The sequence below is a fragment of the Nyctereutes procyonoides genome, unplaced genomic scaffold, assembly GCF_905146905.1.
Source record: "Nyctereutes procyonoides isolate TBG_1078 unplaced genomic scaffold, NYPRO_anot_genome, whole genome shotgun sequence".
In the NCBI taxonomy this organism is placed as follows: Eukaryota; Metazoa; Chordata; class Mammalia; order Carnivora; family Canidae; genus Nyctereutes; species Nyctereutes procyonoides.
In genome coordinates this window covers 6,311,434-6,335,295 of record NW_026575033.1, presented here as the reverse complement: position 1 = coordinate 6,335,295, position 23,862 = coordinate 6,311,434, and the positions used below count along the sequence as shown (strand labels likewise).

Genomic DNA, 23,862 nt, shown 5'->3' with positions numbered 1-23,862 from the left:
AGATGCTGCACCCACAATTTCCAGATGAGCATCTCACATGTCTGCTAGCAATAGTGTGATGCAGTCCTGACCACATAAAATGTCTATTTTCTCCCTCAGGCAGAGACATTTTATCTATCCATCTCATGGATCAAAGAAATATCCTAAGTTATCCTGAAAAGTAATATGACCTTTACATATTGGTGGCTTCTGCTCAAGATGCAAGGCCCTGCATAGATGAAATAGCGGGCAAGAACTCGATGCTACTGTTACTTCCATTATTAAACAGGTAATGTTATCAGCCAAGTACTATACTAAGGACCTATACTAAGGACCATTTGCAAGGATGTGTCCTTGAGGTAGATGTCCCCACTTCATACCATTTAAAAGGCATGATTCTAGCCAACTCCTGGATGAAGGCCACAGCTGGTAAATGGTAGAGGCCAGACTGAAAGCCAGGAGTGTTTCACTTCAAAATCTTGTTTTTGTCTTTTTTTTTATCGCTATGGTTTCAAAGTCCATTCACAGCAGGAATTTAGATATTATTAAATTCTCCATAAGAAATTATTAGTAATTTGTTTATTAATAAACAGATTAAATAAAATAGGAACTAAGGACTATTATTCCAAGTCTTGACGTTTCATAAAGACTATAAAAACAGGTTTTGGCTTTAACTAAAGCCAGCATGTGGTTCTTTGAAGCCGAGCCGTATGTGAGCTAAAAGCAGGAAAGAGCCTTGTGGATGACCTGGCCCTCACCACACCCTGGGGACAGAACTGCAAGGTAAGGGAAGCTGTGCTTGGTGAGCAGGCCATGTACCACGGGTGGGCCTCAATGCTGGGACCGCAGCACAGAGGCCTCAACTCCAGAGTCAGGGTCTGGCCAATTTAAGATTTCCGTCTGGGGTAGTTTCCCATATGCAGACTTTGCAGAGTTAATGTTCTATCCATAACTGGGGCAAATCGGTAGGAAATTACAAAGGGGAGCATATTCCCAGTGCTTTGTCATACTTGAGGAAATGAAAGGATTTAAGCATATCTGGCTTGGGTAAATATTTTCTCTATAAAAGTTAATCTACAATTACATTTAATGTGAAATATTATATAGAAAAACATCCCACGTGTTTTTGTTGCTGGAGGACACTTTCTAGTTTGTGTTTTATTAGCAGTCCCCGCGTAAGTCTGAACAATTCCCTCTGGGGAAGTTTATTCCGGATGATGGCTGACTTTAGCCATGAGCATTTCCAATCAGCCAGGACACAAGTTCTCAAGTTGTCCAAAGACCTGTGCTATTTGCATTTCAGTATTGCAAATACAGCTCTTACCGTCTGGTGGATGCTGTGGCTTTGACAAGAGAGAATACAAATAATGACAATGACAAGATCGCCTCCCTGGTTGTCCACAGCACTGTGTGGTGACTAATGTTCCTGTGAAACTAAACACCACCAAAAAACAAAAAACAAAAAAAACCCAAAAGCTCCAAACTTCTTTCTGTAATGTTCCAGTAAACAATGTTTCGCAGATTACCAAAGTTTGTTCACAGGTTGAGCTTGAATATTTTTCAAGGTTAATGATTTATCCTGAAAATTCCAGTGACCTCTACATCCTCTATCACACCACAGGGTTAGGCTGATCTACATATAAAAAGCTTTACTCTGAGATCTGGGGGAGAAATGTGCCCCAGATTTTGTGGTTTTGTTTACCTCAGTTCTGCACAGAGGTATGTGCACACTGTGCCCCAGCAGGAGAAGGATGGGGATGATAAAGATACCAGATTACTACACTGAAAATCAACAAAGAAAAAGAAAATCAAGATAGCCACATGAAGCCATTGCACCCTCTTCTCAGGGCCATTCTGTAAGCTTTTCCCTGTAGAGCCCCCCAGCACTCCTGCCTAGTGGCTGGGATTTCCTCCAGACCCCTGAAGCTCTTGCCTTCCCATGAAAAGGACTCCTTGCAAGTGATCAATTGCCATGTGCTCCCAAGCTGAAGAACAACCTCCTAAATATGTCCACGTCTGAACCCCCAGAACCTGCAAATGTTACCTTATCCGGTGAAAAGGAATTTTGTGGATATAATTAGGGATTTAGAGATGAAGAGATTTTCTGGGGTTATCTGAGTGGCTCTAAATGTCATCACAAGTGTCCACAGAGGGCGATTTTACTTCAGAAGAGGAGGAGGTGACGTGATGACAGAAGCAGAGGGTGGAGGAAGGGGCCACAAGTCAAGGAATTTATTATTTAAAGAAATCCTTTAGAATTCAGCATCTATGGGAACCTGCAAAAGGCAAGGAAACAGATTCTCCCCTGGAGCCTCCAGGACTGTAAGAGAATAGATTCGTGTCGTTTTCAGCTACTGGGCTTGTGGCAGTTGGCAGCTAGGACTCTCACCTCCCAGGCATCGCCCTGCCCACCCCTGCCCCCAGTCCCGCCACATTTCATACATCTAGTTACAGAGACACGCTCTGCTGCTCTCATCTGCCTTCTCAAGCACAAGGGTACTTTGGCTCATGTACACAAAACATTATAGTTTATTTTATACAAATCAGAAAAGTATTCTCTTTGGAAAATAATTCTCATTAAAGGGTTTCTTTAACTGAAAAATACCACTGATGACTTTGAGATAAATAAGTCTACACTATTTTACCTTTAGCTTTCTAGTAAGTGTATTTCTCTCTATACCCCAAGGGGAAACATATGTTTAGCAACAGTATTTGCTTGTCAAGTTACTTATTCTTCCTACACTTCAGTTTTCTTACCAGAAAATTGGTGTTGCCATGTGAATGAAATAAACCCCACATATAAAACTCCTAGTATAAACTCCTGGCGCATAATAAGTGCTCAATATGTACTGGTACCAGTACCGCCACAGCAGGTGACATTCAGCCACAAGGTCCTCAGACTGATCTTCTGTGTTCCTTATGGAGATAGGACTTAAGTCAGAAAGAAAACCAGTCTGATTTCTTTCTAGTCTTACCACATGTGGACTCGGGCTCTTTTTCCCCTTGGGCTTATTATAATTCTTTTTGCATGAGAAACAAAAATGTCATTTACAATGCAGGAACCCAAACAAGAATGAGGACCTATGGGTATTGTGGACATTAGGAGCAAAACCGGGGTAGAGTCAACAATATAGAGAAAGAAAGTAAAAGCAAGGTTGGGAGCAGTGTCCAGGAGTTAACCGAGCAAAAGTGCAACGTCCCAGTAATAAAGTCAGAAAAGCATTCAGTGAGGCAGGCTCAGAGTGTACACAGCTAGGGTTGGCTAATGCACCAAGGTGTTTGATAGTTCTGGTCAAGCAGAGGGTCACCAGGCTGGTCTACCCAGATTTGTTTTGTTTTGTTTTGTTTTTAAAGTTTTTATTTTTATTTATTTTTATTTGTTCATGAGAGACACACAGAGAGACAGAGACAGGCAGAGGGAGAAGCAGGCTCCATGCAGGGAGCCCGACGTGGGACTCCATCTGGGGTCTCCAGGATCACATCCCGGGCTGCAGGCAGTGCTAAACCACTGCAACACCGGGGGCTGCCCTGGTCTACCCAGATTTGTCTGGGAGTCACACTCAGGAGCCTGGCTACCTCAGGCAGACTCTCAATTATCTACCCACAGCACAAAGTGACAAGAGGGGTTCAGAAGACCTGGCTCACTTTTTCCACCCTCCACCCTCACACCCATGTGAGAGAAAGTTTGCTGGTATCCTTCCTGCTGGTCTTTGGTCCTTCAGGTCTAGGAAGGTCCACCTTGGAGGGCCAGCGTCAGCACAGATTGAACACTGGCCTGTAAAGGACCTAAGATCCCACCCTGGTCAACTGTCACTGCTTCTAACCCTGGTGTGCAAGATCAGCATGTAGCTCTATACTCAGAGTTTGCTGCAGACATCTGAGTCCATCCTCCATGGCAACAGGTGGGGGGGATCCCTGTGGTCTGATGTACCAGACATGACCATGGAGAACAAGTAGAGCATAAAATATTTAAGAAAAATTGTGGGTTTAAGGGAAAGTTTTTTAGTTCCAGGCTAGTTTTGTTCTTGTGTTTTTTCCTATTGGTAGAGGAGGATTGTTTCTCCAGGTGAGCAATGGTCCTCAAAGGTGATGTAACAGAAATGCCAGCACACTGCAAGGCCTCTATACGGTACTGGCATGCTTGCTGCCCAACCGGATGGATGGGGGTTGGGAGACGGCAGGGAAACACCTATATTGGGTGACATCTAATATCCAGGTGCTAGCACAAAGGTTGCTGAATAATTAGTACTTCAATCACTTGTTCATTCTGAGAACACCTGTTTATTTAAGACACCTGGAAACCAGGATGGTCAATCATTTCCTGGGCTTGGTATAGGATGAAATTCATCTGAACCTTACATCCACTCTCCTTATGTTGGTTACCTGACCATCCTGACCCTTTGCACACTCACCCTCCAGTTACCATCCTAGGACATCAACAGATACGGGTCTGCTTTTCTTCATTTTTTCCACTCCTAACATAAGGTATTCCTACCAAAAGGGAGATCAATAGACATTTGTTTCTCTTCCCTACCCCCCAGGAAACGACCTGTGGACAAGGCAGCAGTCTGTATATGCTGGTGAGTTTTCTCACCAAAGTCACCAGAAAATGTGAATTTTCTAAATGGAGAAAAAACAGTGAGACCACTGTGTATTTCTGAAAGTGGTTAGTACATAACCTGTGCTCAGCTCATAAGGCAGTGACAATTTGCCATTGAGATAAAGCTTAGACAGTTTCTGTAACTTACATTGCTCTGAGCTCTCTTTGCCCATCAGACCCTTCTTCACAATTCCACGGTAGGAAATGGGGGTGCTGTCCAAGTGCTCTGTTTAGATGCTCTTCACCTATTCACTTTCTGATTCACCTTGTTTGTCCTCACGTTTCTATAGCAACAGTTGTAAATCTATCCCAGACTAGATCTTCCTCTCAAATACAGGTGTTTTTTCCCCAATTACCTTCTGAAAATGCCTGAACAGTGTCCCGAAGCTCTCTCAACTGCAACGTGATTGTATTAGTTTTTTACTACTGTATAACAAATCCTTCCTACCCTGGAGGTGGGAAGTCCAGGCCCAGGATAACTGGATTCTCTGTGCAGCATTTCCTAAGACTAAAATCAAGGGATAGGCCAGGCTGGGTTCTCCTGTGGAGCTCAGGATCTCTTCTAAGCTCATATGTCTGTGGCAAACTCAGTTCCTTGAAGTTGTGGGAATGAGGTCCGTATCTCCCCACTGGCTGCATGTGGGGACACTCCCAGCTCTGATGGTTACCTATATTCCTTGCTCTGTGGTTTCCCTCCAGCTACAAAGAAGCAACTGCCCATCAAATCCTCATCACATTTTAAATTTCTTCAACTGCCCCAACTCTGACCTTTCGAACCAGATTTAAAATGCTCATGTGATAGGTCAGGCCCACTTAGATAATCTCTCTTTCTTAAAGTTGACTGTGCCATAAAGGATAACCTAATCATGGAAGTAAAACCATTATATTCTCAGTCCTGGGGATTATGTAGGGAGTATCCATCAGAGGGGCAGAGAATCCTAGGATCATCCTGGAATGCTGCCTAGTACTATGGCCATATGCAAACCCATTTCTCCCATTATTCATGAATCCCAAACAACAATCAATCACTAGAGTCTCTGTAGTAATGGACAAAATTCTCCAGCTTCACAGAAACCTCCAACTGGAATTAGAAACAAAAAACTAACAAAAATCCAGCTAGATGATGTTTAAAAAGAATACAGAAAAGCCAAAAGTAAAAAGACACGAAAAGATGTGCTAGGAGGATGCTAACTAAAAGAAAAGTCATCATAGGCAAGTTAATTCAGATATGAGACTAAGGCAAAAAAGCATGGCTAATAATAAAGTCCTCTTATGAACAAGTGAGAAAATATAAAATTGAAACCAGGAGATAAGCCGTTTCACACTTGCAAGGTTGGTAAGATTAAAATACTTAAAAAATACAGGTCTTGGCCAAGATGTGGATTAGGGAAAACTTTTATAAATTGTTGGCAGTTCACTTAAGAATATAATTTTGCATTATTAGTAAAGTTGAAAATGCACATTCCCCACTACCAAGCAATTCTACTCCCAAGTATTATACCCTAGAAAAATATTTGCACATATGCACAAGTAGACATTTACTATTTTCTCAGCCATGTTGTGTGTAATAATAAAAATCTGGCAACAACCCAAATACCTACTGACAAGAGAATAATAAAGTAAGTTGTGGTAACATTCACACCATGGAACTTCATGTAGCAGTGAGAATGAACACACTAAGGCCACATGAATTAACATGGATTAAAACTAAACCACCTTGAACAAACTAAATGAGACTGCAGTGCAATTCCATTTCCTCTATATTCAAATACATGTAAGGAAAACAATATGAATCATAGATGGGTAGAAACTATGAAAGAAAGCAAGTGAAAGACCAAAAAAATTGATGCGAATAGTCACCTCTGTGGGATAAAAGGGGTGATGTGATCCTAGGTACAAAGCAGTCTTCGACAGCATTGGTAAGGCCTGGCTTCTTAACCAGGGAGTGACAAATAGTGGCCTTTATTGTGGCTGTTCTATGTGATATGCATTTTTGGTATGTACACACAAAAGCCCAAATAGATAACAAATGCCAAGCAAAAAATTGGTGCCAAGTGAGTGTTGGTAATAATAAACACTGAAGGAACATGGAAGAAATCCATTCCATCTGGCAGATGCAGAAAGGGTCTCATGGAACAGAAGAATTGCAGGAAAAAAGGTCCAGAAGTATGAACATACTCAGCACAGGCAGGTTATAATAAATATACCAGTCTCATTAGTTAGACAGTCTCTACTCTGCCTAAAAGAAGACTGGAATGCAAGGCCGAGGTCAACAGCAGTGTGTTTGTAACCCCAAAGAAGTACACACAGCACCCTGCAGGAAATGGGGATGCCCCTGAGCATCCTGCTCTGGGAAGCTCTTGGGACCACACAGTATGTCAGTAAGGCTCTGAGAGGGCGATCTTGATGCAGTGCTGGGAAGCCATGCGGACTCCCATGACTGTGGAAGAGGAAGGGGAAGGCACATAGAGGCAGAGGGAGCACTGTGGGGGTTCAGAGCCCACAGGCCCCATGGGGCCATACCACTCACACTCGCCAGGATGGCTGCAGTGACCATGTCACATAATAACAGGTGTGGGGGAGGACGTGGAGTAAGTGGGACACTTGCCCACTGCTGGCAGGGTGTCAAATGGTGTGGTCACTGTGGAAAGCATTCTGATGGGTGCTCAAAGAGGGAAGCATACAGTGATTCCACATCCTAGAGAAGTGACAACATATGCCCACATAAGAGCTTGAACATGGGTGTTTACAGCAGCATTATTTGTCATAGCAAAAAGGTGGAAATAGTTCAAATATCCATCAACCAATGAATGGATAAACAAACAGGGTTGTCTCCATACAATGGAATATGACTTCACCATACACAGTGACAGTGACATGGATAAACCTGGAAAACATTTTAGGTGAGAGAAGCTAGTCACAAAAGATTGTTTCATGATTTCATCTACATGAAACATCTGGAATAGACAAATCTAGAGAGACAGAGAGTAGATTCCGGGCTGCTTAGGCTAAAGGCTGGGATTTTAGGTATACAGGATCTCTTTTTGAGGGGATGGAAATGTTTGCCAATTGGCTGTGATGGTAGTTGTTCATATCTGTGAATACACAAAAATCCACTGAACAGTACACCTAAAAGGGCAGAATTGTTTGGTACAGAAGACACAGCTGAGCTTCTGCTCTCCAGCCCTGGGACACGCTGTTCCACACTTGCCTCCACGGGGTTAGGATGAGGATTTAGTAAGAGAATGTACATACACTTCTTAGAGGAGGCTATAGCACATTTACTGAAGACTGAATGAATAGATAGGAAAAGTTAGATCTAAAAGAAAAAAAAAACAAGAATCAAGAACTGCTAACGGAATAAGAAAAAGGAATAACACAAAACACTGAGGACTTGTGATGGGGGGTGTGCAGGTAAAATGAGACTGTCATCAGCAACATCTTAAAATTACAACAGCTAAAATCAGCGAGGTAGTAAATGTTCTTGGAATGCTTTCCTGGGAATCATTCATCTGTCCATCCCTGTACCTACATAACCTATCAGTTTTTCCCATTTAAGAGGCAATGTTCACTTCACCCTCAGAGCTGATAGGCCAGTTGCTCTCATTGACTGTCCACATAAATCCAGGCAGGCTGGGGCCCCCTAAAGAAACTCATTCCCTGGGCTTGAGAAAGTCAATCGTGCCAAGAAACAGTTAATCTGATTTTCCCTCTCCTTCGTGAATGGACTAATTAAAATGTTTTTGGCAATCTCTGAAGGAGAACGAGCAGCTGCCCAACAGGCACAGGGGTGTGATGCTGTGGAACTGCTTTATTTTGCAAGAAATGAAATGGGAAGACATTCAAAATTAAAGCCTAGAGCCAAATCATGAAGCTTTTCCCTGGCACTGAATCGGATTCATGAAATCTAAGTGCTTAGCTGAGGAAGTCCATGTGGAAAAGCATTCACAGAAATTGACCTATGAGCTTCACACACATGTTCAAATTCAAAAAGGCAAAACAAGGCAAAAGTCTTTTGAAACCCTGCAATACACAGAACATGTCACTGGGTATCCACTGCATGCAGGTACGTTTTATATGAATGATGGCCCATTCTCTTTGAGTCCCTCTGCCATTTTGCACCAACTTTGTCCATCTGCCCATTCATTCATTCTGACCAACGCCAAAAGCCAGTTACAACAGAAGAATCCCAAATTTCGTTTGTTACTATACAAAATGGTACATATTTGTAAACCTTTACTCTTAAACAACTTTTAAAACTTCTAAAAATAGCTTAAAACCATTTGCTGATGGTTTTCATTGTTAATTTCATTGTTTCATTTGCTGATGTTTCATTGTTAATTTCTGGCTTAATAAAAACAAACCGCTCGACTCCATCTTCGTGGTAGCTGCTGTGGTGTCCGCGGTTGTCACCGACATGCAGCTCTTTGTCCGCGCCCAGGAGCTACACACCCTCGAGATGATCGGCCAGGAGACAGTCGCCCAGATCAAGGCAAGGCTCATGTAGCCTCCCTGGAGGGCATCACCCTGGATGATCAAGTCCTGCTCCTGGCAGGCTCGCCTCTAGAGGATGAGGCTACCCTAGTCAGTGTGGACTGGAGGCTCTGACCACCCTGAAGGTAGCTGGCCACATGCTTGGAGGTAAAGTCCATGGTTCCCTGGCCCGTGCTGGGAAAGTAAGAGGGCAGACTCCCAAGGTGGCCAAACAGGAGAAAAAGAAGAAGACAGGTCGAGCCAAGCGACAAATGCAGTACAACCGATGCTTTGTCAACGTTGTGCCCACCTTTGGCAAGAAGAAGGGCCCCAATGCCAACTGTTAAGTCCGTTGTAATCCTGGCTCTCCCCAATAAAGCCACTTGGTTCAGAAAAAAAAAAAAAAAAAAAAAAACAACAACAACAACAACCTAGTTTTCTTTTCTTGATTCATATTCTGTCTCAGGAGGCTGAGCCTATGTATTGGTGTCCTTGGCAGATGTTTCCTAGATGGCTGCTAGACTTTTAGCAGCATCTCTCTCTCTCTCTTTTTTAGTACATATTGATTTTCATAGCTCATTGCGCAAAAAAAAAAAAAAAATCTATATTCCTCTAGACACAACAGATTGGCATAAAGATAACAACAAATAGGCTCTCAGTTTTGTATACCAGCTGGCAACCATAACCACAAAAGTGATTAACAGATAAGAACCAAAAGATTAAGAAAAATATGGCAATAAAAAGGAAATGAAAGTCAAAAAATAGTAAATGAAAGACTTTTATATTTCTAGTCATTTGTATTTTTTCTGCTCCTAGTCTCAGAGATTTAAAATGTTCCTTAAAACATTTTATAATTAGAGAATGGCTCCAACTTAAGGAATTACACAAATGTCAGTTTTAAAATAGTTGCTGTACTTCATTAATATGACAAAAGAGTGATCTCAATCCAACTTTCCTATGTCATTACCCTGCTCTAAAAAAAGTACACCACTACACAAATTAAAATCTGATGACCTAACCAGTTCCAACATCGAGGGAGTAAAGTGCCAGGATGAATGTGACAATTTATGAACAGGCAGCATGCACCACACCCCAGAGTCCTCCTGTCACCTCTCCCACCTAACCCCAGGTATTACTGATAATATCGTCTTTTTTTCATTAGCCTAGACTTTTAAGCACTGTAATAAAAAGCATACATCATGTAGTAAGAGAAAGAAATTAAAATGCCAAAGATAAGCAAGGTTAAGCTCATTTCTTAAATTCAACTTGTGTGCATGAGGCACTCACCACACCATAAGGACCTGTCCATCCAGCACACGCTGTAAGACTAGAATCGAGGGCAGCCCTGGTGGCTCAACGGTTTAGCGCCACCTTCAGCTCGGGGTGTGGTCCTGGAGACCCGGGATCAAGTCCCACATCGGGCTCCCTGCATGGAGCCTGCTTCTCCTTCTGCCTGTGTCTCTGCCTCTCTCTCTCTCTGTGCCTCTCATGAATAAATAAATAAAATATTTTAAAAAACCCGACTAGGATCGATTACACAAAATGTGTTCAGAAGAGGGTTTCTCTCTCAAAAAGGAAGCATATCCACCAATAGATAGTCACTTGTTATATAGAGTCAGTGAGATTATGGGAAATTTAAGTGCTTTGATCAGTTTTCCCTTGGAATTTTCTTTGTTAAATATTTAATTAGGACTATTATATCCTTTTTCTTTCAATATTCAGATACTTTTTGAAAAAAGCTTGACAAAGTAAAAGCATTTATGACAGTAGTAAAAGGCATGTTATTTACTAAATTTCACAGTTTTGTGATCAAGGGCAAGTCTACAGTGGTAGTGGTGGTACCTACTTTCAGAGGAATTTTTTGAGCACTACATGGCACAATGCCTGGAAAGTGCTCAACAGAGAGCCCACACTCAGCATTAAGTAGCTATCATCACCATGAAAATACTGAATCCCTGATCCCATTCCTGACAATTCCCTGTTCTTCACTCTTATCTTTCATAATTGATTACAAAGTCCTCTTCATATTATATCTAGACCTTCCTCAAATCTGTTTCTTTTCACCTCCTTAATCTAATATACATGAACGAATGAAAGAGTGGTCATTCTTTCAATCTGTCAGTTTGGCAATGCTGCCAGCAGTTGGATACACACATTAAGTAAAACTCAGAGGGGAAAGTAGCACACAGGGCGCAACGACACTAAAGACATCTTTCTTTCCATAGTCACCCAACTCATGTGACTTGGCATGTTCAACCAAAGTATAGAGTCATATCTGAAACTAAAAGGAAAAAAAAACTCGAAAAGTTTACATTTTACCAATTCAATAGCCACATCATTTCTGTGTACAACATCCCTGTTTCTTCTTTCACAGTTTAGAATCATCTCATTTCCTTTTGTCTTTTTCCTGTTAGATTTGCACCCTTGTCCTCAGTACCAGCACGAGGTTGGGCTACATCTGACCATATTGTTTATCACCACAGTTCCAGTACCTGTTTAACACAGGATAAAAGCTAAACAAGTATTTGTCCAATTGACCTCCCTTTCTCTACTCTTACCATCTTTTAAGCCACATTGCTGCCATTTTGAGTACACTTCTAAAAATAGAAATCTGGCCCAGACCATTCAGTAGGGAATAGTCTGTTCAACATGTGGTACTGGAACAACTGGACAGCTACATGAGAAAGAAAGAAACTGGACCTTACCTCACACCATATACAAAAATTAACTCAAATGGATCAAAGACTTAAATGTAATAGCTAAACTGTAACTCTTATTAGACAACATAGGTGTAAATATTCATGATCTTGGATCAGGCCATAGCTTCTCAGACATGATCAAAAGCATAAGGGACAAAAGATAAAGTGGAAAAATGGGGTTTTATCAAATTTATAAACTTTTATTTTGTGAACAATGCCATCAAGAAAGTGAACAGACAACCTACAGAGTGGTAGAAAACATCTGCAAATCATGTATCTCATAAAATACTTGTATCCAAACTATATCAAGAACACTTACAACTCAATAATAAAAAGACAACCCAATTTAAAAATGAGCAAAGGATTTAAGTAGATATTTCTCAAGGAAGACATAAAAATGGTCAATAAGCACATAAAACGATGTTCAACATCACTAATCATTTCAGAAATGCAAAGAAAAACCACAATGAGATACCACTTCACAACTGCTGGGATGGCTATAATAAAAACGATTAATAGGTTTGGGCAAAAATGTGGTGAAATTAAAGCCTCAGACATTGTTAGTGGGAATATAAAATGATATAGTTACTTTAGAAAACAATCTGGCAGTTCCTTTATTTTTAGAAAACAGATTTACCAAATGACCCAGTAATTCCACTCTTAGGTATGTACTCCTAACTACTGGAAATATACATTCATACAAACATCAATGTCCATATAAGCATTATTCATAACAGTCAAAATGTGTCAATAATCCAAATGTCCACCAGCTAATGAATGGATAAACAACATGTGGTCTATCCATCCTAAGAAGTAAAATGCCACAGTATGGATGACTCTTGAAAACATTATGCTTAGTGATAGAAACCAGCCACAAAAGACCACATATTATATAATTCCATTTATATGGAACATCCAGAATAGGTAAATATATAGAGACAGAAAGTGGACCAGCAGTTGCCTAAGGCTGAGGGTGGAGGGGAACTGAGATTGACTAACAGGTGATGAAAATTTTGGGGGTGATGAGAATATTCTAAAATGGATTCTGGTGATAGCTGCACAACTCTGAATATTCCAAGAAGGACTGAATTGTACACTTCAAATGTGTGAATTGTACCACATGTGAATTACTTCTCAGTAAAACAGTTATTAAAAAGTACCTATTGGGGCACCTGATTGGCTTAGTTGGTTAAGTGTCCAATTCCTGATTTCAGCTTAGGTCATGATCTCAGTGTGAGATCCACGCTGAGCTCGGAACCTGCTTAAGATTCTCTCTCTCCCTCTCCCTCTGCCTCTTTCCCTCTCTCTCTCTCTAAAAAAAAATATATGCATCTGATCACATCATTCTTTGGTTAAAATTTTTTAAGGCCGTACACTGTGCTGAGGATCAAATCCCACTGTGATTGACAGATCCATGTGACTGTGCCCCAGCCTGCTTCTCCAGCCTCATCTTGCCTCACTCTCCTCAACACAGCGCAGGCACCTAGCAGCTGCTTCATAAACTTTAGCTTAATGAACCAATTTTATGGTAGCATTCAGTGGTACCAGCTGTCATTGAAGCTAACTTCACCCTTAGGAAGGGATGTGTACATGAGGAAGGGAAAAATAATAATGTAACTTCAAAGAAGCATTTATTCATGTCCAGTCAATGCTTTTTTTTCCTATTTCTAGTGCCCAAGTGGAGATCCCATGAGCATGCTGAACTCAGAACCACATGCTAATTCAGATATAAAAGGTTATGTTTTCTCCAAGGGCTTTTATATTCTCTTACACTGATGTCTATTTTCTTTTTTTTTTAATTTTATTATTATTTTTTTTCATTTATTTATGATAGCTACAGAGAGAGAGAGAGGCAGAGACACAGGCAGAGGGAGAAGCAGGCTCCATGCACCCGGGAGCCCGACGTGGGATTCGATCCCGGGTCTCCAGGATCGCGCCCTGGGCCAAAGGCAGGCGCCAAACCGCTGCGCCACCCAGGGATCCCTCTATTTTCTATATGCAGGTAGGTGAACCTGCTAAGCAGGTGCCCTGAATTGGAAAATTAATGGAAGGAGAAAAGAGTTGACTGTGATACCATAAATATTTTCTTTTCATTGTTACATCATCAGTGTTCTCAGCATTAACTTCAGCAACTGTTACAAAAAGGGAGTGAGCTGCCTCCCAGAAAATAAAGGTTTAGGGAGGCTATCACACCATTCAATCATTTACAAATATTTATTGAGTACTCACTTATGTGCTGGGCATCATTTTAGGCACTGTTGATGGAGCAGGGGGAAAAAGACAAAAAAAAAAATCCCTGCTTTAATGGAACTTACATTCTGTTGGGGGGAGAGAGAGTATTGATAATTAAAAGTAGAGTAAGTCAGGTAGCAATAAATGCTATCTAGCAAAATAAAGCTAAGGAAAAAGGAAGGGGCACTAATCCAACCAGGAATTCAAGGACACTCTTACTGAAAAGCTAGTATTTGACTAGACACCTCAATCAGGGAGTGTCTTTGCCATGTGGCACCTGGGGTAAGGGCTTTACAGACAAAGAGAATGACCCTATATTGGTCCTGAGCTGGTGGCCTGTCTAGATTGCAGAGGTAGAGAGAGAGTCTAATGTGGTTGGGGCATGGGAAGCGAGGGGGAAGCAATATCCTGTTAAGGCCTTTTAATTTTATTCTCAGAGAGATGAGAAGCCTCTAGAAGAGTTTTTGTTTTGTTTAGCAGAAGCATATAGCTTTTTTCTTTTTAGCCAAGCTTTGGACCAATCAAAGCTGATCATTAAGGGTAGCCACAGAACCGACATGGGCCTACAGCATTAGAGAAGCTGGTGTAGTTAAGAATTCTATCTACCAGAGATCAAAAGCTTCTATATGCTGAAATACTAGAGACTAAGTAGTAAATTCAGAATTATACAATCCACCTAGTTTTTATGGTTGGCCCTTCCTTCTCCAGACCACAAGTACCATAGAGACAGGGGCTATGCTGATCTTGGTCCCCACAGGATAATTATCTCCCCGGGACAAACCAGGAGCCCATAGAAGTATCTGGGAGGAAACATTTTTGTAACACATACCTTTAATTCATTTAGCATATATGCAGATCTCATTTTGATTTTCATTTCAAGAAGCACAGTGTGACCTACGTTTGAAATAATCCTTAGGAGACTTTTCCATTTGCTGGAATAGCAGCAGAGAATGTACTAAGGTCTAAACAGGAAAATTAACAAATCGCTAACAGCTACTGGGTTCAAGTTGGGCTTTTCTAGAATTGGGACTGAGAATCTCTGTTCAGGGAAATGAGGACCTTTTAAAATTTTTCTATAGAATATCCAAATAAAAGCTGTAGCACTCATTATAACACTGGTTAACTTAAGGATTTTCAGAAGCGGGCTAATACACGTATTCTAAATCACTCTCCTTCCATAGAGAAAGACCTGCTTAAACAGTATGATGCATGAAAACCAGCAAACATTTCTAAGCCAATAAAACTTGCCTCTTCCTCCTATCTAAAACAACAGACTTAGTGAGAATGATGAAATTTGTTACATGCCATTGTAAAAAAAAATGCCTTTCAAGTTGGAAAAAGAAGCAATGTCTGCTTTTTAAAACTTACATCAAAACTGAGATATGGAATGAACAAAGTTGGGAACTTAATGAAAGAGAAACAGACATAATTTTGGGAAAAGAGGATTTTGTACAATGGTCACCATCTATATTTTTTAGGGATTAAGTTGCTAAACTTATTTTAAAGCAAAATCAATCAGGCTAATCCTAGGATAGTTTTAAGGGAAAATGGGTGTAGTAAACTAAATATAATATTAAAGATTTTAGCCCCATAAAGATATTCCTTACCTTTGCTTTTATCATGTAAAAGGACTTAACCTTTATTGGAATGGCACAATTTTAAATACAAAGCATTCCCAGGCTTATTCTGCAAGGAAATATTCTTAAGGCTATCATCTGCTCATGCAATTCTTCCCACCTGTCACTCACTGCCCCCTTTCCAATCCTTCCAGATTCACAAACTCAGAATTCATTAAGGTAATTCCAGCTGATTAAAAAGAAGTGAGGATTTTATTAATTAGCTTAGGCAATGTAGAAACAAACCCAAGCTTGTGTATTAGCACAGGCAGGCATAACAAAGCACCATAGACTGGGAGGCTTATACAACAGAAATTTATTTTTTCAGCTCTGGAGGCTGGGGGTCCAAGGATCAAAAACCAGTTTGGTTTCTGGTTTCTCCTTCTTGGCTTTCAGATGGCTGCCTTCTTAACTGTGTATTCACATGGCAGGGAGCTCTCCTGTGTCTCTTAGTATAAGGACACTGATCCTATAGGATCGGGACCCCATCACTAAGACCGGATTTTGCCTTAATTACCTCCTAAAGGCTCTATTTCTGAATACAGTCACATTAGGGATTAATACTGCATAGAAATATGGGGGGAACACAATTAAGTCCATAACACTTTTTTTTTTAAAGATTTTATTTATTTATTCATGAGAAACACACAGAGAAAGGCAGAGACATAGGCAGAGGGAGAATCAGGCTCCCTGCAGGGAGCACAATGTGGGACTTAATCCCAGGACCCCGGGATCACAACCTGAGCCAAAGGTAGAGATGCTCAACCACTGAGCCACCCAGGTGCCTCAAGTTCACAGCACTTAGTATCAGATTTACTTTCACTGTGTTTTTTGTCTTGGGCAAGCACTAGGGGAGTCCCTTAGATCCTTTTTAGTATCATCTAGACCCTTTGAGCCCTCAGAGCTTTGACAAACAAACATGATTGGCCTTGCTATGGCAGCATATGGATTCTACCCTGAGTGGGCTTCTTATTCAAGCAAGTCTGACCTCACCTAAAGCCCTGCCTCTCAGCCACCTTGACAGAGGGTCTGAGTTATGTGAAAACCTTCTCTTTCCTCAACTTTTTTTCCTGTTCTGAATGTGTCCCTAGAAAGAGGGATTTCCTACAAAACCATTTTTTGGGCTCGGAGTCCTAGAGGCCACAGCACTAACCAGTGAAGATCATCTTAACACTTCGAAGGTGAAGACCTACACAGTCTGTGCAAACTAAGAGGGGTTCAAGAATCTTTTTCTAATGGGAGAACTGCTCACACAGCCCTGGCTCAGAACCTAAAGTCAAACATCAAAATAAGTTGATAGAGGAGAGCATGTATTTTGAGTGACTGCATATAGGTGCTATTTCACATCACAAGAAAATTAACATGGGAAAGGAAGTGCCTCCTCAAAATCAACTGCAAAACATTCAGATTTCCTTTGCCTGTAAAAAAAAAAAAAGGGTAACAAATATGTTCTATGAATGAAGATGATCACTTCGTCTAGTGCCCCCAAAAGACACGTCATCCAGGCTCCTAGATTGCTCCAATTGTGACAGTTCTATTCCTTCTAAAGGCTTGCCCTTCTCAAATCCAGCCTGGTTCATCCAGCCTGGTTCAGAGGCAAGTGTGGGCCTCTCCCCATGTTTGAAAACTTCCATCGCCATCTGCACGAGGCAGAAAGCTCACCTGCATTTGGAAAACTTTCCCTGATTGGACAAATTCCAATAATAAATACTAGAACTTACAGCTTTATAGTACTTAATTTTCAATCAGTTATTGTCTTCTACATGTGTGGTTTTATGTATTTTCTAAAGGTATATTACTTTCTTCCACAAGAACCACAGGCTAAGGGAGACCATATCTCTGACTCTTTCTCATTTTTCTTCCATAGCAGCACAGACTATAGGGACTGATCCAAAATGGTCTTTCTATAAATGCTAGCTAAAAGCAAATAGCCAAGAAGGCATTTTCTATAGCTTCATACAGATCAAGAGCCTGTCACTGGAGGAATCTGGACTTGGCGGTCACCCACCTGTACCAGATCTGAACCCTTGGCAGCTGCTAGAGATTATACAGCACTTAGAAAGGCTGGAAATAAATTAATTCCTCCTCTAGTATCCCCTCTGACATGGCCTATCTTACAGTGGATCTTAACGTCTCCCCCATCCTACCAGCTCCAACTACATTCACTCACTCACTAGGAGTTATTGATTCTAACTCCTTAATGGCTGCTAAGTTGGATCACAGTCCACTCCAGAAAATCTGGAAATTCAGTCCAACAGTTGGATGAATACCTACTTTGTGTCAGAGACTCAGGCTACCACCACCCTATTTGATGTCCCCATTGTTGCGAAGTTGAAGAATTGAAAGGCCCTCATGTCTCGCATACACGGTCTATGCTGACCTTCATATTGTTGTCTTCCCTAAACACATGTGAGCTCTGCTCATCTGGATAAAACACTGCAGATCCTCCCCATTATCTTTAGAGTTGTTTTCCACCATCAACTCTGGAGTTAGGTTACCAGGGTTCACACCTCGAACCTACTCATTACAGCTAAGGGACTCAGGGTAATGTCCTTAGCCTTCTGTGTCTGTGCTCACCAAACCATAAGGTAAGGATCCTAAGTTTCCTCTCTGTGGGACCACTTTAAGGATTCTCCAAAGTAATAAATATTAAATGCTTCTAGACACTCTGGACACAAAGACAACTTGAGTGTTACTGCCAATATCATCAGTATTTCCCACCAGAAAGCCAGCCCTTGTGCTAATGATACCCCTCGTCTTCCTAGATTTGACTTTACGGCACCTCACACTATGATCTGTGCTACCATTTGTCTTTGATGGGTTGGCTGGCCTTCCTATTACTCTGAATCCTCTTGGCAGGAAAAGTTTGTACCATTTGCATTCACTCATCCACCTTTATCAGTAGACACATCCTCGGCCAGGCCACAGCACAGAGCCTGGGCAGGCTAATGAGCTGACCTGGGGTGGTGCCATTATGTGGTCCATCACACAGATACCGGCTTATTCCCAAATAATAACAGGATCAAATACAGCAAAAGAGATCTAAAAATAGGCCTGTAAGATGTGGGGAAAGTCCTGTTTTTCTCCACACTTTATCTAAACACACTCAATACTTAATATAAAGAAATCTTTGACTTGAGACAGTCTTGAGTATAAATGTAGAAATGCAAGATCCCCAACAATTGAATCATACCTGAGACTCTTTGCAGTGGTTTTCAAACAAAGGAAATACAAGCAGAACCCCAGCAAACTTCTACCTTATTTCTTTCACTTCTATGATTATAAATATTTTCAGACTTGATGAGATGTTGGTATTAGCACTAAAGCATCCATCATTTATTACTCTTTATGTAGCTATGTTTATACTTACATGTGTTAACATACAATTACAGCTACACAACAATATAAATTCAGATCCCGAGTGTTGTTCAAGTAAATGAACATCACTCAGCACTTATTTGTTTTTCATTTTTAAAAGGCTTCACTACCTTCTATGATATTCTTATATTTGTTTCCAGATTTGATCATTCAAAATTCATAGTTTGATGTGAGTACGGAGTTTGAAAAACCATTGAACATGTATGTCTCTATATCCATATACTCAAATAATCTACAAATAAGCATCAATCCCCGTGAGGAAAAAAATTCAATGTGTATTTGTCATGATTTCACAAAGAGAAAACACGAACTCAAGGTTCAGTTATCTGTGAACTGGCAAAATACTGTGATAACATAGGACTGCTAATTTCTCAAGCTCCAGTATTTTCAAACAACACCTACCCACTAAAACAAATAAAAGTAAGGAAAAAAATGCACAAATGATTGACAGATGGTTTTAACTTGGCACTTGTATATTTGAGAAAGGATTATCTTCAAACTGGTATATTTACTCTGGTCTTTAATGGCTGGTATGTCCAAGTGGTGAAAGGACACTGCTATGAATACTTGCTTAGCAGGAGAAAAATGCTGGCTCTGTTTTTCTCAAATGACCCAAGTGTCAAGATTTTGATGGAATAGTGGGAGAGAGGCTGGCTGTCCTTTTGTCCATCCATCTGTCTGCCTACCTCTTTTGCATTTGCTGGCCTATCAGGAACTAAGCCACGAAAGCCAGCATGGCCCTGGAACTCCAACAGAGCACAGTTACCTGATTAACAAGAAACAACAGAAACCAAATCTTTCAGCAGATGCTCTTGGTCTCTGCTGACCCAGCAAAGCTGTGTGGATGACAATGAAATAAAGCTTAAGAATCACCAACCATAAAACTCAAACGAAGTCCAGCTTCCAAAATTTGGCAACTTAAGTTAGCTCCATCAATGTGACATACTTCCTGTTGACAATTTACCTGTTGCCCAAAATGGGGCTAAATGTATTATTTAAAAACTCTGACAAACCAAAGATGGAAACATTCCTTTCTTGTCATTTGTTTCTTCTTGAAAGTTAAATAAGTAAGAGACTGAATCAGAGACACTTCAAGCAGATGGGCCTTCCTACCATTGTGATGGCACGGGTGGACCTGGAAGATCTTATGCTAAGTGACATGAGTCAGTCATGGAAGGACAAATACTGCATGATTCCATTTACATGAAGCATCTAAAATATAAAATAGTCAAAGGTATACAAGTAGACAAATGGTCCTCAGGGAGTAGGGGAGAGGGATCCGGGGAGTTGCTACTCAATGGGTAGAAAGGTACAGTTACACAAGAGCAAGTTCCAGAGATCTGCTGTACAACATAGGGCCAGTGGCTGACACTAAGGTGTTGTGCACCTAAAAAGTTAGGAGGGTAGGGGGCAGTCTGGGTGGCTCAGCGGTTTAGCGCCACCTTTGGTCCAGGGCCTGATCCTGGAGACCCAGGATGGAGTCCCATATCAGGCTCCCTGCATGGAGCCTGCTTCCCCCTCTGCCTGTGTCTCTGCCTCTCTCTCTCTCTCTCTCTCTCTCTCTCTCTCTCTCTCTCTCTCTGTCTCCCATGAATAAATAAATAAAATCTTAAAAAAAAAAGTTAAGAGGGTAGATCTCATGCATCTTACTGCATCCGAAAACAAACAGAACAAAACCAAACAAAAAAAGGCAAACACTACCCAAACCAAAGGGACACAAGGGAACTTTCGGAGGTGATGGCTATGGTCATTACTTGGACCCATCACCTGGACTGTGGTGATGGTAACAAGAGTGTGTGTGTGTGTGTGTGTGTGTGTATTCAAACTCAAATTGTATATGTTGATTATGTGCAATATTTTTGTATACCAATTATACCTCAGTAAAGCTAGAAAAACAAACAAAGCCAGAGAAGGCTTCAGTCTGTGTGTAGTTGCTAACTATAATCCTGCTTCTTCCTGTTCACACTAGAGGACAGCAGGGCTTCTAGAGCTTCCTCAGGGTTCTCAAAGTCATAGGAGGAATACTAGCTGTCAAAATCAGGAAAGGGAAAGCATCCATAATTCAGCAAGTACTAAATGAGGGAAAGTGTCAGATGTATAGACAAGAAACTGGAAAACATAATTTTCTTTGGGACCAATTAACGTAAGAGCTACTTTGCATACTCTCCATCGGAAAGGTGTCAATGTTGTCAGAAGAAGTGAATTTTTTCCTAATGAAAGTTAACATGGCACTTGTACTAATGAAACACATTCTGAACTACTTTACAGGAAAAAGAAAAAAGGCACCTTAAATACAAATACTATCACAAGGCAAGACATGGCGATATAAATATTCATGACATAATCCGCATGTTTAGTTAGGCTCTATTCTTGACTTTTTTTTTCACGGTTTGTTTTTTTAGTAGGAAAGATGCCAAATGTTATGAGCTTCTACTTCAAAATTTTGGACCTCAGTTTGACCTAACATCACCTTGTTTCATTTGGCAGGCACTGATGTCAAAAATGACACGCACTGATGAGTTAATCATTCATGAAAAGAGGAAGAGGAAGAAACACAGGAAAAAACTTGAAAAGTGATGTGTCTACGAGCTCTTCTGGCATCTCCTGTGGCTTCCAATGTGTTGAGAGCATCTGAGTGGATAGATGGGAGATCACACAGATCTTATTACCATAATCCTTAGACTACTGCCTTAGAAGAAGAGAGGGTCTTGCTACTTCCGAAGTCCATTTTGTATCTGGGTTTCTGTACCAACCACCCACTAGTGTGAGGATGGCCAACCAAAGGGAACTTCTAGCACAGAAATCACTTCTCAGAACTCTTAGGAAGGATAAGAGCAAGAGTGGTATTATCACCAGTTTTATAATACCAGTTTTATAACCCCCCCAAAAAAAAGTTTCCTAGGAAATGTGCTCCCAGTTATACAGCATATCATCCATCATTTATCAAATCATATTACTAAATGCCCCCTGGTAGAGATTTCTGTCATGTTAACATGCCACAAACAAGTGCTAGCTTTTAATGTGGATTACTTAACAGAGGATTTTCCTAAAGAAGAGCTTTCTGTATTCTCAATCTTATTAAAATGTGTGCCTGCATTTCATAACATATACGGTATCTCCCCACCAAAGTATTTGGCTAGTTCAGGATGCAAGCAACAAAGGTGACGGGTTAATTTATTTTTCTATTTCTCACCTGAAGGAGTTTTATATAAATTGTGATAATATGTAACTTTCTAAAGGCTGGAGAAAGATCAAAACTGTCAGAAATTCTTAATAGTCAAGCATTGATATTATAGAGTGATTGGTATAAATTATTTCCTGCAAGAGTTATTTAAGATGAAAATACTCCTCCATTTGTAAACATAAGTAATCATCAAAATTGGCTTTGATTCCAGAAAGTTTAATAAAATGTTTCTTTCTAAGCTAGAAAGAATTACTTAGGGATTCCTTGTTCTACTTTGTATTAATACTGCAAAGTCTCCAAATATGCCAGTCTATACAATGATTTGGTAAGCTATTTCTACATAGCACGGAATTTACATCAATATAATTTTCATTCTGAATAAAAAATGGCCAAACCTGTGGATGGAAGAACATTTTTTAAACTGTGGGCTCTTGGATATTGTTTTTATTCAACATGATGCTAAGGAGCTGTTACATCTGAGCCCACTCACCTTTAGCAGTGCAACATTAGGGCCAGTTAGTATCAAATGAAATCACTGCAATCATTCAAATAATAGCATTCATTTTAGAGCTAAACGGGTAAAAAAAAGAAAACAACCCTTAGAATTCGTCTAAGAACGAATTCTACCTTAATTGCATGTAATCAACAAATGGGCAAACATGCTAAGCTGTAATCCAAACAATCCAAGGATAGGCTTACAACCTCGACAAGTTAATAATGTTCTCTGGAATAAAGTGTCAAAGGAGGAAGCTGACTTATAACTAAAACATGTATGATGCTGAGAAATCATATCATGAAAGAAACTAAAGAAAAGTTTTATTTTTGCAAGGATATGCCTGGACTCCTTACCAATGTGGAGGCCAACCAAAACACAATCGGTGGTACAATTCTAATTAGTGTGTCTGAACTCTGTTTTGATATCATTCTTGTGTGTGGTTCACAGGCTGAAAGATACCACACACAAAATGCACAATGTTCTACGATTTCTTATTATCCATCAAGCCTCATTAATGTAAAAAGCTAAGCTGGAGTGAAGAACAAATTGGAAGAACCAGTTCTTTTCTACCCTACGTAGTTTGAAGGTAAGACTGATGTGCAGGTTTTTGGACACAGAAGAAGTGAGTCACAGGCTTAAGAGAGTCCAGAAAATGAGTGTAAGATTGAACCAGCTATGGAAATGATATACCACCAGTGTATAAAAATGCTGTGTTGGTTTCTTTTCGGATTCTACTCCTATACATATCCTGTCACAAGGTAATCTCTTAACTGCTCCTCTTTCTTAGTGAGGATAATAAACCCCAGCCTTTGCTGACTAAATGGAGGAGAACACATTTGTCCCAGCAGGGAGTGAGCTACTGACCACAGCTCTCTCACTCCAAATCAAACAACTTCACTTTCTCAGGTGAAGGATACAAACCCTTCTGCCAATTTCTCTGTGGCTTGCTCTTGAATCCATTATTATTTTATGGAAATCATCAAATGTCTTTGCAAAGAATAAGTTATAAAAATCATATTGCAGTGATATTTATACTAGTAAAAAATTACTTGTTAACCTGAATATCCAACAACTAGGAAGAGATTAATGATTGTGTTTTCATATAACAGAATAGTAGCAAGCTTTTTAAAAACATTTTATACTGCTATTTGACACAGAAATTAAACCTTTATAACCTATTTTAAAGGATTTATTTATTTGAAAGA

The 23,862-nt window shown here is 40.4% G+C and overlaps 1 protein-coding gene and 1 pseudogene across 1 annotated transcript in view; one reads left to right on the top strand and one right to left on the bottom strand.

Annotated features, from left to right (window-relative positions):
* Positions 1 to 23,862, bottom strand: part of ATP8A2 (ATPase phospholipid transporting 8A2) — a 491,575-nt gene that overhangs the window by 271,956 nt on the left and 195,757 nt on the right. The gene's annotated exons all lie outside the window — the stretch shown is intronic.
* Positions 8,997 to 9,457, top strand: LOC129504653 (FAU ubiquitin-like and ribosomal protein S30; annotated as a pseudogene).